The 17380-nt window shown below is 45.1% G+C and overlaps 1 protein-coding gene across 20 annotated transcripts in view; it reads right to left on the reverse strand.

The window, feature by feature from the left end:
* CADPS (calcium dependent secretion activator) overlaps positions 1 to 17380 on the reverse strand; it is a 206247-nt gene that overhangs the window by 143847 nt on the left and 45020 nt on the right. The gene's annotated exons all lie outside the window — the stretch shown is intronic.

Below are 17380 nucleotides of genomic sequence, written 5' to 3' on the forward strand. Positions count from 1 at the left end.
AGCTGAGAGCTGTCATGTGGGATCTAACCTCACATAATACCCTTGTGAGATGCTCTGGCGCCTGCATTAAGGATCAAGGATGTGAGAAGAATTGAAGGAGACAGAGAAAAGCAGCAAGAGGCATAGCTATGAAGAAACTAACACAGGGAGCAAAAACGTGATGCTTTTAAAAGCAGTGAGTCTGTAAGTTGAGAGGAGGAATACAGCACAGGTACCATGTGTGGGGAGAGCTTAGCAGGTGGGGCAAGTCCTCCCATGGGGTGCACCATCCTCATCCCCTTAATGGTGGGGACAGTCAGCCCAGCAAACCATCTACACAATATGGAAAATGCTGTTATTTGTCCATATTGAATCTATGATGAATAACTTCTGTGTACGCATACACACACTGTAACAATTACAGAATAAGGTGTTTCAGCCTGGCAGCAGCAGCTCCCTCTGCACACAGCATGGCACTGCTGCTCCCGGGCCTCCACTGGCTTTACTCTAATCAGCTCAAATCAGGGCCCTGCATGCAGCCCTGCCTGGGTAGAGGAGGAGGGATGAGCTTTTGGGGCTCTGGGGTTTGAAGACCCTAAAAATCCCCCTTAGTTTTAGAACCACTGCCTTCCAGATGTCATACTGATGCTCAGAGCAGGCTCTGGGACCACAGCAATTGTACACTCGTGTAGTGTCACGAGACTCCAGACCTCACCATGTTACCACACTGCGGACAACAAACATTTCCTCTTCTTGTCAGGGAGCCAAATGAATCCTAGATTTCCTGACCATAACACACACACAGAACCAGCTACAGACCTCAATTTCTGACACATTAGCTGTGAAGGCAAGAAACTGCAGATAAGAGAGCATCAAGGCTTTGAGGACACTGCCAGACCCAGTGCACAGTACTAGGAACGATTAGTTTTTTCCAGACCATGTATCGCATGTAATAGAAAATATTAACACACGTTCCAAATATTTATGAAAAGCTCAGACATAATTAAACAATTCACAATTGAAAATTAACAATCTAAAAATTCAGCCGTGTAGACAGAGAACATTAAATATAACTGCAGTTAATGTAAGCTGATTTAAGTACAGCTAATACAGCAGCGACAGAAAAAGGCAATCAATCACATCCCCTGTCATTAACAGCCTTCTTCAGGTGAAATATTATTATGTGAAGCTTTCAAGCAGCTCTGCTGTTCCAGTGTGCGCAGGAGAGCTGTTTGCATACAACCTGCTCCAGCTGGAGCAGAGGGATGGGGTGTCCATCTGTCCACCACCCCCAGGTGTCTGTCTGTCCGCCCTACTCGCCCAGTCAAGGCTGTCCCTGTCCCTCCCACACCTGAGCCCCGGCCACCACGAGATGGTGAATGCAGCCAGGCTGCTGTGGAACATTCCGGAGCAGTGCCTGCACCCCCATGCTCCCAGCTGCCCACAGGGGCTCTGAGTGCCAAGGACCCCAAACCCCTGTGGATGGGGGGCCCAGGGCAGGAGACAGAGCGGTGTTGTCCTGATGGTGGTGCACTGTGCTCATGGCAGCACCAGCTTTCCCCCAGGCCCACTCTGGGCTTCCCCCACTGCCTCTCAATTATCTTTCCTCAGAGCTCAATAGGGATAGAACCTCCAGACAGAGCTTTTCCATCCCCAGTGAGTGGAGAGCTCTTTTTCCACACTGCTTCACTGATTATTCTTTGTATTTAGAGCCAAGTAAAATACTAATTGCCCAACACATCCATCCCAGCCCAGCCTGGACTAGCTCACCCTAGGCACAGCTGGAGAAGAGAGAAGAGAGAGCAGCACCCACCACCCTTGAACCCTGTGGGCAGCCTGAAGGACAGGGCTGGGATGCCAGCAGAGATGGCACAGTCCTCTGCAGCAGACTTCCATGAACAACAGACTATGGATTTAGGGATGGGTGCTGGGTGATTTTAGGTGCTGGGTGGCGGGTCAGGCCCCAGTGTAGCTGCACAGTAACTCTTCCAGACAGCTTCTCTGCCAGAAACACTGTCATCTCCTTTTTTCTGAGGAAATGTAGTTTATTTCAAACTACATTCAGCAAGGCATGACCTTTTTCCTTTGAAATTGTTACCAGGGCAGGAGGCTTTTGCTTAGAGAGCTAGGGAGAATATACTCAAGAGAGTATGGCATTACAGTCTCTGCTATTGTTGAAGTTCCTCAGTGCTTTCTGTGTGGCAGAATTCTGAAAAAATAAGGTGATAATCTGTTCTCTGATCCCATTTCATCTGAGTCTACCCTCAACCTTCCCTTTAAGCTTTCACTGAGGATATTCCTTTCACTGAGGAAGAAAGAGATGTAAGAGAGTAAAGCAAAATATACAGCTGGGATCCAGATGTGAGACAGAGTGCAACCATGACCACAGGTCTGCAGCAACAGGACCTGTTCACCTCATCCAGCTGCTGCAGTTCTTTTTAGAAATTAGGAAAAACATCAATGAAAATATTAAAGACAAAAGCCACGCTTGAAGCATTCTCATGGAATTCAGCTTTTTTTTTTTTGCATTCTTCTATGTAAACTGGTCAAAACTGCTCTGCTAGAACCACCCTCTTATCTCAAATGAAGGTACCACCAGATGTTACCAGCAATAAACCCACAGGAACAGACACATATGGAACCTACAGCTGAAACCCTTCCCCTCTCTTTCTTATTAATTATCAAAGATCAATGGAAATCAAGGGCAGGAGAGCAGTGCTCAGGGCACTAATAAAAAAAATAATGCATGTGTGGAACCCATGGGGTCAGACTGCTGTTCCTGGTGCATACCCTCTGCATCCCCCTCTTTCTCCAGTGGAGTTACAGGGTAAAACAACAGGGAAAAGCAGGCTCTGATAGGACTGATGCCCCAAATACTGAGAAAGCTGTTAAGACAGGTGGACAAAAACAAGGGAGCTCTTGCTGGGACCAGCAAAGCTGGGAAATGCTCTGGTACCTGTCTGTGCTGCTTTGCAGGTGCAAAGGAATCAACTGAGGTTTATGCTGTGACCTTGCATGAGAACTGAGGGAATAACAAAATCATTTGGTTCACAGGGTGAGCATAATCCACAACAGATCTCACCCTGCCAAAAAGTATTCATCTTCAGACGGTTTTCCTCCTAACATTTTTATGCAACCTTAAAAACCTAAGCTGTCCTGTTCCTAAAATGCTCTGAGACCTATCTTAAATCCATTCTCCTGTTCTTTTTTAGTGGAGTTTAGAGTGGAGGGTAAAACATTGCTGAAACAATTCAACCAGTTCTTTAAAAACCTGAAAAAATGCTTCACTCAGCCCAAATATGCCTACGTTATAAACCATGTGCAGCTCACTCCACAGCATGCATCTACTGAAAATTAAGAGATGTAAGACTGCCTCCTCCATATTCCACTAGGAGAAAAAGCAGCAATCCTGTCCCATTTTTTCCAGAGCCATTTTCACACCCAGCCAAACACCTCCCAGCTGTGCCAGATGTGCTTTCCACCACAGGTAAAATGAATGGAGGGGGTGATAAAGCAGCTGGCTCTGCAAGATGCTGGCTTGTGGAAGCAGGAGCCCAGCCGAGAGAATGAGTACCCAAGCATGGGGAGGAGAAAATGGGCAAAGCAGAAAATCCCATCTCAGCCCAATCACCATACAGAGTTATTCTGGTTTATGCTGCTGGCAGCCTTCTTAACTGCACAATGACACACACTAAAAATATTTGCCGTTTGGACTACATTTCATGTTTAAAAATGTATAACAAATAATTACTTGTACAAGCACAAACCTTATAGCTTCTGCTTTTGAGCAGATGGGAATTTGTAACAAACTTCATCTGGCAAAGCAGTGTCCCCTCATCTGCCATCACCTCATCCTCACTGCCATGCAGCACCAAGCGCTCCATGCATGCCAGCCCTGCTTCCTAACACAGGCAGCTCCATAGCAAAGGCTTTTGGCTGCAGGTGGCCAGGGAACAGCTCCAATCTGCCTGGCTGCAAGACTTTCAGAGCTCACCACAACTTCCACTGCAGACTGATATGAGATAACCAGCCTAGACAAAGTTCAGTTGAATAACTGAGTCTATATTCAGCAATAACACTTTCATGATACCCAAAACCTGCCCAGACACAGGATGGATTCCCAGCCCAAAATTAACCACTTGCCCCTTCCTGTGCAATCTCTTGTACATCCCTAGTAAAAATTCAGCACACAATTGCTATGTTAAGGTCCATCCTTCCCTTTAAACTTAAGAATTATCTGATAGGAAAAGATCCAGTGTATCCTCCAGGTGAGAGAAAGGCTGTCACAACCTTTGCCCAGTGCTCCCACCCCTGTCAGTGGCAGCCAAGAATGACTGCTTTGATCCCAGTTTTACTGCTCCTGTACACGGACAGTTAAACACTGCTCCAATACATCTGCAAACAAATTACTTGGACCATTTCCCCAGGTGAGTCAAACTTTTAGTTCTTCCTTATCCCTTCACATAACTCTCAAGACCTTTCCAACATATTTTTATAGTACAGATTCCAGATTGGGATATAGGAGTGGATTTTTTTTTGCTGCCCTATAGAAAGACAACAGTTACTCACAATGTTTCCTGGGGTACCTTCACACATGCCAAAGGCTCAGCACACCCACTGTGACTGCATCCTATTCTCCATGCCCACCAATGTCCTGAGAATCCTTAGCTGATGCCCACAAGGCATCAATCAGACACAAGCTTTGAAAACCTTTCACAGCTCTGTCACCACTGTCTCAGGTACCTTGTTATCTTACTGTGAGTCTGACTCTTGTTTTAACACTATTTATGACAGCTTGTACTTCCTCACTGTTTGTTTTAAGTCCTCTCCAGAGTCTCTTTTGAAGCAGAAAAAAAAGGAAAGAAAAAAGGGGGAGGACGGATTAAAAAAAGGAGCTGATTTTCCTTTCGATTTTGCTAAAGCTTCTCTTGAAGGTTACATCCTGAGGCTTGCATCCTGAAAAGCAAGAGCAGCACAGTGGTTTCAGATGCTGGAAAACAGGGCAAGCAAACTGCTGTAGCAAGGTGGGACTGGCCCCATATCCAGTTCAGCTGTGTCCACCTCCCCCAGGGTTTTCCAGAACATCCCAGAGCAGCTGGAAAAGCTCTCCACAGATCACTGCCATCACACCAGAGGGATGAGTTTTGTTCATCTTACAGCAGGAATCATTGCAGCAGACAGCTAATGACACTTTTGAAAGGAAATGCTCCTGTTCCAAGCTGAACTCTGGTTTGCTTGGTCAATTTTTCTGAGACCATCCTTTGTTGTCAGCTGCCCTTCCCTTCTCCAGGGATCACACTGGCATAGGCCACTTCATGTACCGCAGAGTTTACAGTTACATCCAATTTCATGCTATCAATAAGCATTTACTCCTTCTTCAGCAGAACTTTATTTTTCTTTTCCTCTGCTCCCTAGCACCCCTTCCCAGCAGCCTCTGCACAGGGAGAGTTCTGTTATTAAAGATTCTTATGAACTCTTCATCTTTGAACAGGAGAGATTTACTTTTGACTGGTACTTGAGTAAATTCAGGCAACAGTGGAGAGAGAGATTCTCTTCTGCTGTGATGCTGGTTTGGCAGGATGCCTTAGGGAGACAGATGCGCCTCCTGCCCTGCCCTTGCACACTGCTCTGCCCTTCCTCCATCATCCCCTGCTCTACTGCTACCCTGACTGCAGACAAGACAAAATATATGACAGAGATACCAGGGTCAGTTCCTGGCTTGCAGTGGTGCTTCACATGATGGTGATAACCACTGATCTGGTTAAACAAAATGTATTTTGATTGTCATCATCCAGGAAGCCACTCTTATTTTGAACCACATCAGGTTTTCCCAAGATCACTAAAGACAAAGCTCAGATCAGGCTCATGCTCTGATGTTACAATGCCAGCATTTCTATTTGTATATTTAGGATAGAAATTGATATTATTTTTTATGTTTTTATCCATACAATAGATGAAGCTGCAACTGGCATTATAATAGGGAAGTGTAATGATCCAAATGATCTCATTGAACATATATTTGGCTACTTTAATTGACAGAAATAAAACTTCTATTGCCTGCCAGACATCCTCAGCTATTTTGCAGTTGCCATACATAAAGCCAGAACAAATTGGCCAATCAATGACCCTGAATAATTGCCTATGTTGACTGTTAATAAAGGGGATCAGGAGTTACACAGCTGGGCAAAGGACTGCATGTCAAGGGAGCAGAGTCACCTCCCAGCACTGAGCAGCAGGGCTTCAGCTGGTACCCCTGGGGAGAACAGCAGCTCATCAATGAGCCAAACCGGCAGCAAAAACCATGTCCAGTTTTCTTTTCTTGCTTTGCTAAGGACCACCCTGTCAGCAGGGACTTCCCAGAGGAAAGCTGTTGTACCAGCCTCAAAGAAACCCGAGCTCCTCATCTCAAATAATGCAGATGTTCATGGGAAACAGACCCTTTCCCAAATACTGCTGCTGCTGCACACTCACGAGGGGCCACTATAACTTGAAGGATCTCTGACAGCATTTAAGCCAGTATTTAAGAGCACACTGCTCTTCTATTAATCCAACTGGCATTATCCCCTCTAACTCCATTCCCCTCAAGCAGACCCAAACCATGCTTCTCTCGTCTGACCTGACCATCACTCTCCCACACAAAGTTATTTTGGAATCATTTTGACAGTGGCAGCCACAGCTCCTTCAGCTAATTTACACTCAACTGATACCTAACCATTTGAGCACAGCTATTCCCAGCCAAAATACACTGTTACAGAGGAAAAGGGCAAATAAAGAGAAAATCTACAAGCAGAAAGGTCAATGAAGAGCAGAGTTAGAAGGTGAATGAAAATGACTACTTGATATTTTACATTTTCCATAGAAATACAGAATCATAGAATAGTTTGGGTTGAAAAGGAACATAAAGAACATCTTTTTCCAACCCTTTCTGCCACAGGCAGAGACACCTTCCACTAGACCAGATTGCCCTAAGCCCCATTCAAGCTGGCCTTGAAAACTTCAACAATAGGGCATCCACAGCTGCTCTGGACAACTTGTGCCAGTGTGTCACCACCCCCAGAGGAAAGAATTCCTTCCTAATACCTAATCTAATGCTCTTCTCTTTTACTTTAAAATTGCTCCTTCTTGTCTTATCACTATCTGCCTGTGTTGACAGTAAGAATTTGGATATGCATGGGAAGGGAATAAAACTTCAAGCTATGAGGGGATGGTGAGAACCATGATGAGGAACGGTTGCTGATATTACAACCTGCATCAGAAATAAAGAGCACTGGGTTTTAATATGATTGCAAAATACAAAATAAAATGCTACACTTGGTAAATGGCATTCTCTTCAGACCTAACAGGCATCATGGGACTTAATAAAATAATTCTGTCAATAATTTCTCCATGAACAACATCTCTGTTTTGCAGCTGTTTTGTCAGTCCTGGTCTCAGTTCTGCACATTTGGCAATGGCAGCCAAACCCATGCCTGCAGCTCATTCCAGCAATGTTGCACAACATGAGCTCTCCAACAAACTGGCAGAAATATCAGCACAATAAATGACTGATGCTGAGAAGAAACATGAGACCATTTAATTACTCCACTATTAGAATTTAATCACTTAAAACACCCAAAAGGCTTTCTTCCCTGTCAAGTTTGGACTTAACTAGGTCACAAAAGAAGATAGTTCTATTTAGCAAAACTCTCCACAGAAGACAACTCATGGTCCTCAGCCTGGGAAAAAGAGAACTTGTCATTGCTGCTCCTTCTGCTAATGAGCAGCCAAGGAGTAAAACCTTACACTCCCTCCAGCATCCCACTGCAATTTGTGTCATCTTCCAAGATCTCCCACCTTTGTTGGTGATTTAGTATTTTGATTTCTGGGCCCTACATTTTACATTTTTATGTTGACACCTGGAGCAAAATACCATCAATGTAGACCTTGTCTAGTTTCCCTTTCTGTGGACTAATGATGACTGGAGATGTGCAGTTTTGCTGCTGGTGCCAGTACAGCTGCACACACAGGCAGCAGTCAGGCAAGATGCAGAAAGGAGCAGAACCCAAGAGAATGAGCAGGTAATTAACCAAAACTCAACAAGCTGTTGGGCAAAGTCTGGGTGCCTGACCTGTGGTCATTGTCTGTCACCATGCCTGCTTCCTCCCCAGCACCCTTTTTTAACTGCAAACATCATTCCCCACGCAGCACATTCAGAAGAGGACAGCAAAATTATGCATTTGTTCTTTGTTCTCATTTATTGTGGGAAATGCCTGTAATTTTAGCTGTCTCCTCCTCTGCACATCTGAGGAATGATTAAGGCTCAAGCCTGAACACACAAGCAGGCAGCCTGGTTCCACCAATGCCCAAGAGTCCCCAGGGCACTGGAACCTGGCTGTGGTTGGGGCACAGTAGGGTTCAGACTCCAACCTCCACCCCACACCGCGCTCTCCTGGGCCACCAGCACTCAGGGCTGGCACACAGAGCTCTTGGGAAACTCCACTCACTTCCCTGTCACAGCTATCAATGTTCCTACAAAGACTTCATGACAAATACGTGACAAATAGCATTGTTCCATCACCTCCCCGTATTCTTACTGTTCTCTGTCAGAGACAAAAGAACAGGACCCAAAGGCTGGCTACAACACTTGAAAAACACATGCACAAATCACTGCTCTTAGGAAACATCACTGCTTCCCTGCATTATACAACAAAATCTGTGCTATGGAGCCCAACACAGTTCTTACATGATATTAGGCTACTACAGGCCTTTTAAATACATGAGAAGCTGTATTTAAAGTTGTGTTGCATCCAATTCTGTATTGAACTTGCTCTCTAAGTTCTCACAAACATGAGTAGAATCAGATGTTCCAGAAAAAATGTAGTGTATTGAATATGAAAACTCAGCACTGAAACAGAGGTAAGGAGCAGCTTACATAAGTTAGGGATATTGAGGCTGAGCCTTTGAAATGCATGAAATCTACTTTGTTGATCATTTTCCAATTTACAGTCAGCTCAGTAGGAACAAATATGTGCCTACTTTGATATCCTTTTGAAGAACATTCTTGGCAGTTAATTTCTGCTAAGAAATACATCTAATTTTCTTTTTAATTTGGTACTTTTTAGATGAAAACTGGAAGATTAACCCATCTGTATTTTATATTCATGAAGTACTTTCTATGGCCTGATCCATTTGTCTCCCAAAGTTTCTTCTGAATTAAAATTATACTGTCCATCATATCCCAAACTGTGACATGTAGCATTTTTCAAGTTGCATGGAACACTGGTGGCCTGAAGAATGAAATGTAAGGAGTGGAGGAAAGGTCTGATGAATAACTTTAGTTTTTTTTAATAATTCCCTTTTCTGTAAATCTGAACACAATATGGACTGCAAAGAAGCAGCCTTGAGGAAACTACATCTTACAGAAATAAGATTAGAGAAAACCTAGTAAAATATGAATGTAGAACTTTCAAAATATTCCCTTAGTGGATGATGTATGTCAGAAGAGTGATCTCTCTACACAACATGATAAAAAGAAAACCAAAAGAATAGTATGTAACCTTAGGCTAGCACAGCTCAGTGGGAACCAGTCCAGGCTCTCCGACAAGACATTGCATGCTGCAATGAAGATCCTGGAGCTCTGGCACAAGTCAGCATGACAATGTATAACCCCCACTATGTGCAACTATGACTGCATCTTTCCATTTTGCTCCTGAGATAGGCATTAAAAGTTCCCCAGGAAGGTAATCACTGATAAAATACACGAGCAAGGGTTGAAGGGCTGCAAAGCATTGAGATTTTCATGTGGAATTCAAATTAGATGTAAAGACCTACGGGCAAAATTAAATTCTAGCGGCTCCATTGTATTTCCAGTTAAAAGGAAGAGGAAGAGAAAGAGAGGCATTAACATAGTGCAGGGTCATGCACCAGTTATGTCTTATTAAGTATTCCAGCCTTCCTCAAGATAAGCATCGCATATGGGTTCTTTTGCAGCTAGCAGTTCCTTGCTTAAAGAGAGAGAGGTCTGGATAACACCCCTTCTGTCTCCCAAGGCCTCCTGGGCTGATTGACAGGAACATGTACTGCAGGGAACAAATGCTGCTCAAAGAAAAAATAAGATTACGTTCTCCAAAAGGGGCCAGTGGGGGCATTTCTTTGTCATGTCTTCTGCTCATCATCTCTGGTTGAGGGAAAGACAAACAGGAGGAGTGACATTTTCCTTTCCTAACAAGACACAGTCCACAATGTTTCTCCACATTGAGAAACTGGTTTTCATGTACAGTGGCTTGCACTGAATTCAAAGTTAGGGAAGCAAGAGAGATTGCTCAAAATAAAGACAGCATCTTGAGAGCCAAGTCCCAGCTTTGGAAACTTTGGAACCAGACCCCATGGAAGCCAACTCAGAAATTGCACTCCAGCCCATCTCAGGGGTTAAGGTAAATTTGAAATGTCAAGTCATCAATGTGATGTTTTATAAGGTAACCATGGTTATTTTTTATGCAGTCCTTTGCAGCATGAATGCAGATGATGAGACGTATTCATGGGCCAATTGAAACAAAAATAAATGAAAGAGATATTTTGATGGTAATTTCAGCCTTAAACTGCAAAAATTAATCAGTCCACACAGACAACAAAGAGCGTTCAGCTGATGCTGCACCACAAAAACACCTTGTTAATTAGATGAGGGTAAAAAAGGGTTTTTATCATTTCACAAAGGATGAACATCTTGAAAATCACCCTGATTTTAGCTCTGATGTACCTGCAGGGATCCATGTTGCTGAGGCAGGAACTTTCCACATGGCCTCTGGATAAAGTACAACTGTTTCTAATTTAATGTGTGCATGCTGGTGGAAAGGTAGAGGAAGGGGCATACTTGCAGCCCTTTGTGTAGCCCAGGGAGGGGGTCACTCATGGGCTGTATGCAGGATTCTGCTCTACTGCAGCTTCTTGAGAACATCTGGCATGATCTTCCATGAGATTGACAAGCTCTCTTGGTGGCTCTTACCAAGTGGTGTCAGCCCTTACAGCGAGGGCAGGGGAGCAGATCAGAAGTGGGGGACAGGAAATGGTGAGGGTGCCCAGTTCTAAGTCACAGACTTTGAAAAGAAGGCTTCAGCTCAGAGGAGTCCTCGTGGACTCCTGCAGCAAATAATGAATTAAACCCATCTCCAGAGCATCTAGGAAGAGAGGCTTCCAGCAGCCAAGATGTTTTGCATGGCAGCAGGGAGCTGATATAAGAGCCTGCTCCTCCACTCCAGAACCTGTCTGGATGCTGAAGCCATTTTCTGTCCCCTAAATAACACACCATGACAAGCCACTTCTTGTTTTGGTGGAACAAGTGACATTTGTCTAGGCTGTGGAGAGACAGCCACACCCCTAAACCCAGAGGGAAGGCTGGCAGGAGGTAGGGTAGGAAGGATTCATTGCAGAAGATTTCTTCAGGCTAGTAAACATCTCTGGTTAGTGTTAGAAGAAAACAACTGAATTTTCCTCTGCAAGTCTTCACTACTACTGCATGACATTATAATTTTTCTGCCAGATATATGCTCTTTAGATGCACTCTTTGGCCTGGTTTCTGTAAAGAGACTGAAAACCAGAAGAATTCCATAGAAGGGCCAGAACTGGAAGTTCCTAGTACACAAAAACACATCCCCAACTGGCAGCTAACAGGGTTAAAACACCCTCTGATTAAATGAAAGCATCTTTAATTAGTTTAATTGACCATGCCTCAGCCAAGACCATCTGCTCAGCAGCATTTGCCTGCTCTTTGCAGGAGCAATTGATCAGCCATAGCTGGAGAATACAGCATTAGGCTACATCAGATTTATTTTGTTTAATAGAAGAGCTAATTTGCTTTAAATTTAATTACAGGGGCCAAGATTGCTCTCTAAGTCCATAACAGCACATAACATAAGCTGATCCCACAGCTAATGGGTGCACACGTAGGTCCACACGTGTCTGTGCAAATCAGACACAGGATGCTGACAGCCTTGCAGGGTGATCTCTGCACTGTCCTCCCCAAAAGGCTGCAGTGCTGTGGCACACTGCTGGGCTGGCAGGGCCACCCTGCCCACTGCCCTGTCACTCCAGCAGGCTCAGGGCTTCCTTGCAGCTCTCACTGGATGCTGGGGCTAACAGATGTCCCATCTCAACCACCTCTCCTGCTCCAAACTACAGATCTCAAATGATGCATCGCACATAGGGTCACTGTTTCTGCACTGCCTGGGACCAACAGGGACAGTCAAGGCACCTGTCTGCTCCTCCTGGGTCAGCAAACCCCTTCCAAAGGATGGGGCTGGCAACCGAGGCTCCAGCAGAGGCAGGCACCACCCTCACCCCTCTGCCCTGACATTGCACTGTCCCTCTCAGTTTCTCTGCCCTCCCGTGCCAAATCGTTCTTCAAAACATTGCACGCTGAGCTGATGGAGAAGGGCAATTGCCCCTCCTCCCCAAAGGACCACATGTGTATCTACGTTGTGTTGTTGTGACAGGGAAGATTTCATTCACTTCCCAGTGCTTTTTCCTTTTTCAATTTCCCACTGGGTGCTAAATCATGGCAGGCTCTGGGAGATGCTCAGGCCCTGACAGGAAGCTGCAGCTGCTGCTGGCTGCTGCAGGAGTAATTACAACCCTGCAGAAGGCTCCAGGCTGCCATTTCCGTTTCCATGGAAATAAATACAGAATTACTGAAAACAGCCCGTGATGCTTTATGGATTTTGAGGCTTTTGATCATCTCTAAACCACTTTAACCCATTTTTATTGGTCATGGCTTTGTTTTAAATGGGGGGGGAGAAGGCGGAATGGGGATGATGCTCACGGTGTGAAAATAGGTGGAGCAATCAAAAGGAGTTTTAAATAGTGAAAGAGGGGAAAAAAAAGCCATAGGGTAAGGCTGATGCCCAGGTGATTTGCAAGGGGGAGAGCAGTGCTGGCCAAAGCTGCTGGTTATCCATGGCACATGCATCCAGCCTTGGAGAGAAGAGCCCATGGAGGCTCACTGCAGCAGTCCCAGCTCATCACCACCATCCCAAGGACAGGCAGTTTGTAGGGGGCTCTGGGGTCCCAGCAAACCTCCCTCCCTTTCAGAGGGGCATTACAGCCACAGTTAGTGCTTAGATGCTCAGAATTGCAGATACATATTTCATAGACATTGAGCTTCAAGATGAAGCCAGAATAAAAAGGAATTGCTTTGTGTTCTTCAAACAGGGAGCAGAATGGAGGGATCTGATCCTAAACCTCTGAGGCCCTGGACTGAAGGGACAGAGATGTGTACAGACAGGTAACTCCACGCTGTGCACAACAGTCCTGGACTCAATGCCCATTGCAAGGCATGGCTGGGAATTCTCCATCACAACAAACTAAGTGAAATACTTGGTCTGGAGAGTATACACACAAATCAAACATTTATTCTGAGGTGACCTTAGCCTTCATCTCACTACCTGAGCTGTCACAGTGCCCCACATGAGTTTCTGCCCCTACTTGGGCTGCAGCTTCCAAGTACCACTACAGCTTCTCTGCAAACAGAAAGGATTTAGGAAATATTTTTAAGGAGATTTCTCCAACTTTCAGCTAAGTCAGCAAAGGCAGCTCATGCCACGTGTTTGGCACACACTGGGTACATGATGGCAGTGTGACCATGTGCCAGGCACATGATTGACACACGTTGGGTGTGTAATGGGCACGTGAAGGGCTCAACACACCAAAGCAAGTGAAGAAACCAAGTTTGGTAGAACCACACGAATTGCAGAGATGAGAGAGGGGCAGAAGGCAAGATACCACCTCAGCAAATCATTTCTAATACTGACTTGAGCTAAAATCAGTCAGGTTTTTTTGGCAGGGGAACTTTCTGCTATGTGAGAAATGTCAGCCTTTGGACATAGTGTCCTAATTCAGCTGCGAAAATAAATGTCAAAACAGTGAATTCTAGTTTTAAGTCAGCTCTGTTTGAGAAAATTTGGGTTGAAATGTTTCCTAGTTAAAATCCCAGGGCCCCAAAACTTATGAAACAATTCCACTGGTGAGAAGTCTTTATGCCTTTACATGAAATAGCCACCAGACAGCAATGAGACCTAGTGTGTGTTGCAGCCCACCCACACATGCATACTTCTCTGATGTTTTGTCTTCTACATGGATGGACAGAAATAGATGCTGAAAAACCATGACCATGTATTAGCATCACTCAGCAGGTTGCATATGCCTATATTTAGTTATTTGCTTTCAAATCTCACATCTAAGGGCATTATGCTTAGCACAGGTTATTTTGCCACAGTATATGGGACACTTCAGGCCTGGGAAAGAAGAGAAAGTCTGACTGTGAATCCTGAGAGTTCAGACAGTTTTGCAGGGAGACCCCACTCTTCCTCTAAAGCAGGAGGATGGACCTGCACAGCTCATCACAGACACGATCTGAACATCTGCTCCTGCTGCAGGATTAACTGAACAGCACTGTACCAGCTACGGCTCTTCTCACTGTAGCTAAAAATTACTTCCAAACACAGCTTGAGACAGAAAAGTAAATCACTGCCCTACGGCTGTGATTTAAAGAATGAGACAGGAGAACACCACAGCCTGATTTTCAGAGATGCTCTGAATTCAGTCGTCATGAAGGTCAGCAGGAAACAGAGTACCCTAGGAAATGCCAACTGCAGCAAGAACCCAAGTTTGGAATTGCCCAATACGTACAGAAAATAGCTTCTTTAGTACTCTTCCACAGCCACAGGTTAATTACAAAGCAGAAGAGCTAAATTTAGGTTTTGCCAACAGGTTCTGAACCAGAAAGCCCAGACTGAAACACATTTCTCCCTCCACCACACCTCTCACACAGCAGAGGAGCTCGCTGCTGGAGCCAGAGATGCTCAATTCCCATGCTGACTCCACTGGAGCAGAAACACCAAGCCACGTGGCATGTGTTATGCAAAAAGCACAAGACTCTGTGTATTATTTAAAATGTTCTAGTCAGAGCTTGTGCTTAACAACACTGAAATCTTCACAACTATGCTGCTACAACACCCCTTCCCATCTTTGCTTCCTAAAAGCCTTTCCAGCTGCATTAATACCTTGCTATCAGTAACTGCTATCTCAGATCCTGCTAAATCACTGCTATCACATTAAAAATACACTTATCTCATACCACCTGGGGATACTTTATTAAAAAATCTCTTTAGAAATCATCCTCCTTCTGCACAAACAAAATGTTATCTCAGAAGTGAATGGAAATGCAGTCCCAGTGATGCAATCATTATGCAATTAGAGTGATGTAACAGGAGGCTGCATAGAGAAAAGCATCTACTTTCAAACCAGCAGTGTTTGGGGCTCTCAGCACCATTCCTGTTCATGCTTTCAATGGACAACTTGGCAAAGCCTTGTTACCCCTTGCCTACTTGCACAGCCTCTAGGCAATTTCACCCTGCACACCAAGGCAAGGCAGAGCACAGCCCAGCCAGCCCCTCCACAGAAGAAAATAGGCTTTGCTTTTCTAATCACAGGTGACTGACTGATAAACTGCATGAACAGCACAGTGCTGCCACTCTGGAGAGGCTGATGGCATTCAGACAGCCTGCCAGGGAAAAGGCTGCTTTTCCCAATTCCTCCCATGCATGGCAGACAAGCACAGGTCAAAAAAGTGTAGCTTATTCCATACCAAATTACCACTGAGAAGCTCGTGACTACGCCCCACAGACTGGCTGCAAGCAATGGCTGTGCTCCTGGGGAAAGAGTAATGGTCAACACTAATTTCCACAGCAAGAGGGAAGTACAGAATGTCTGCTGCTGGCCAGAGAGCCCCAAAGGCCCTGCTGGTGTAGCCCACATGACAGGACCACAAGCAGCATCAAAAAATGGTTCTCAGAGCAAAGCCTGTGGTTTCCCTGGGTGCTCACTGCTGCCTTTCCTCTGCAGCTGGAGAAGGAGCGGAAGAGACCAGGTCCCCCTGGTACAGGGTCCCACCCCACAGCATCCCACTCCCACTGCATCCCCCAAAAACACTCAGCTGCTCAGTGACTGCTGACCTTGCAGCTTTCTGAGGTGTGCACTGCATAAAGGGCTTTCCCTTCTGCACAGCTAATCCTCACTATCCAGGTATTACAAACAGTAACTGCCATGCTAATTCTCACTTTCATCAGAAATTATGTCTTCCTGTAAAAGCTTAAATTACAGGTTTACTGCCTCCAAGTATTAGAAAAGACCCAGAATTAAGTTCTCTGCTTTCAGATTAAAACCAGGACCCATGCAGGAAAAAGATTGCTTGATGCAACAGGGCAATTTGCAGGGAGCAACCTCTGGGTTCATGGTGTCAGCCAGCAAAGTTCTAACAAGCAGAGATCACAAATCAGGGCAGCTGTGATCAAACACTGTTTTCTGCATCAGTGGGAAGCACAAACCAGGAGGGAAGGATCACACACACACTCGCACAGAGCTGCCCTGGTCTTTATCAAAGCACAGGTTAAGGAAGGATGAGAGACACAGGGCTGGAGTTGGTTTAAGTTAAAAAATAAACCAAAACATGACTCAGTTCTTAACACACCACTGAAAATATTACAGTTTTGATTATAAAGAATTCTTCCAACAGAGGATGGAAGCACAAAATCTGTGTAAACACAATTTATGAGGGCCACTACAGTTTTTGCTATGAAGACACATTACTCAGGGACATTTATTATCCTCTGCCCACTCTGCCATTAAGGTCTGAGATGAAGAAGAACAAATGCAAGATAACTAATCTGTTCACAGGGGTAAAAACAGATCAAACATAATTTTCCATGTCTTAAAAAGAATTGGAAATGTCTAGACAGAAGACAGACAGAATTGGTCTCAAATGTATTCATTTCAATAAGAAGCTGAAGCCCTGAATTACCGGGAAAAGACTGAAGTCTGCTCCTCCTCCAAAAACTTTCCATACCTTACTCTCTCTGTGACTCTGGCATCCTTTATCCCGCCTGTGATATTTATATCCAACAGCAGGGGACCATAATCTGGGTCACCAGCAGTCTGGATAGCCACGGCCAGCCCTCAGCAAGGGCTGCTGGAAACACAGGCAGCACTGCAGAGTCCCAGCCATGCAACTCTGGAGAACTGGCCCTTCTGGGGCAGAAAGAGATGAATGGGAAAGGTTTTCAAGTGTAAGCAGAGCTACCCTGAGGTCATGGGGATTTGGGATGCTCTTTCCTTCCACCACAGGCATAAAGGGATCACAGAGCACCCTCTTCTTAAGGAGAACCTGTCTAACGTCACTGGGCAAGTCTGCATAAGCCACCCACCCCAGGCACTCCTGGGATCTGGCTGCTGATATCACAGGCTCTCTGTCATTTAGACTGGTGGTGTGACACAGGATGGGCAAACAAGCCACAGGCAAACAGCCCACTTAAGCACCTCAAAGACCTGCTCACCCAGATACAGAGCTGAGGAATAAAACATTCCCATCTCAGCA

Source organism: Pseudopodoces humilis, chromosome 13, assembly GCF_049639895.1.
Source record: "Pseudopodoces humilis isolate 2021_Gansu_Grassland_sample_001 chromosome 13, ASM4963989v1, whole genome shotgun sequence".
In the NCBI taxonomy this organism is placed as follows: domain Eukaryota; kingdom Metazoa; phylum Chordata; class Aves; order Passeriformes; family Paridae; genus Pseudopodoces; species Pseudopodoces humilis.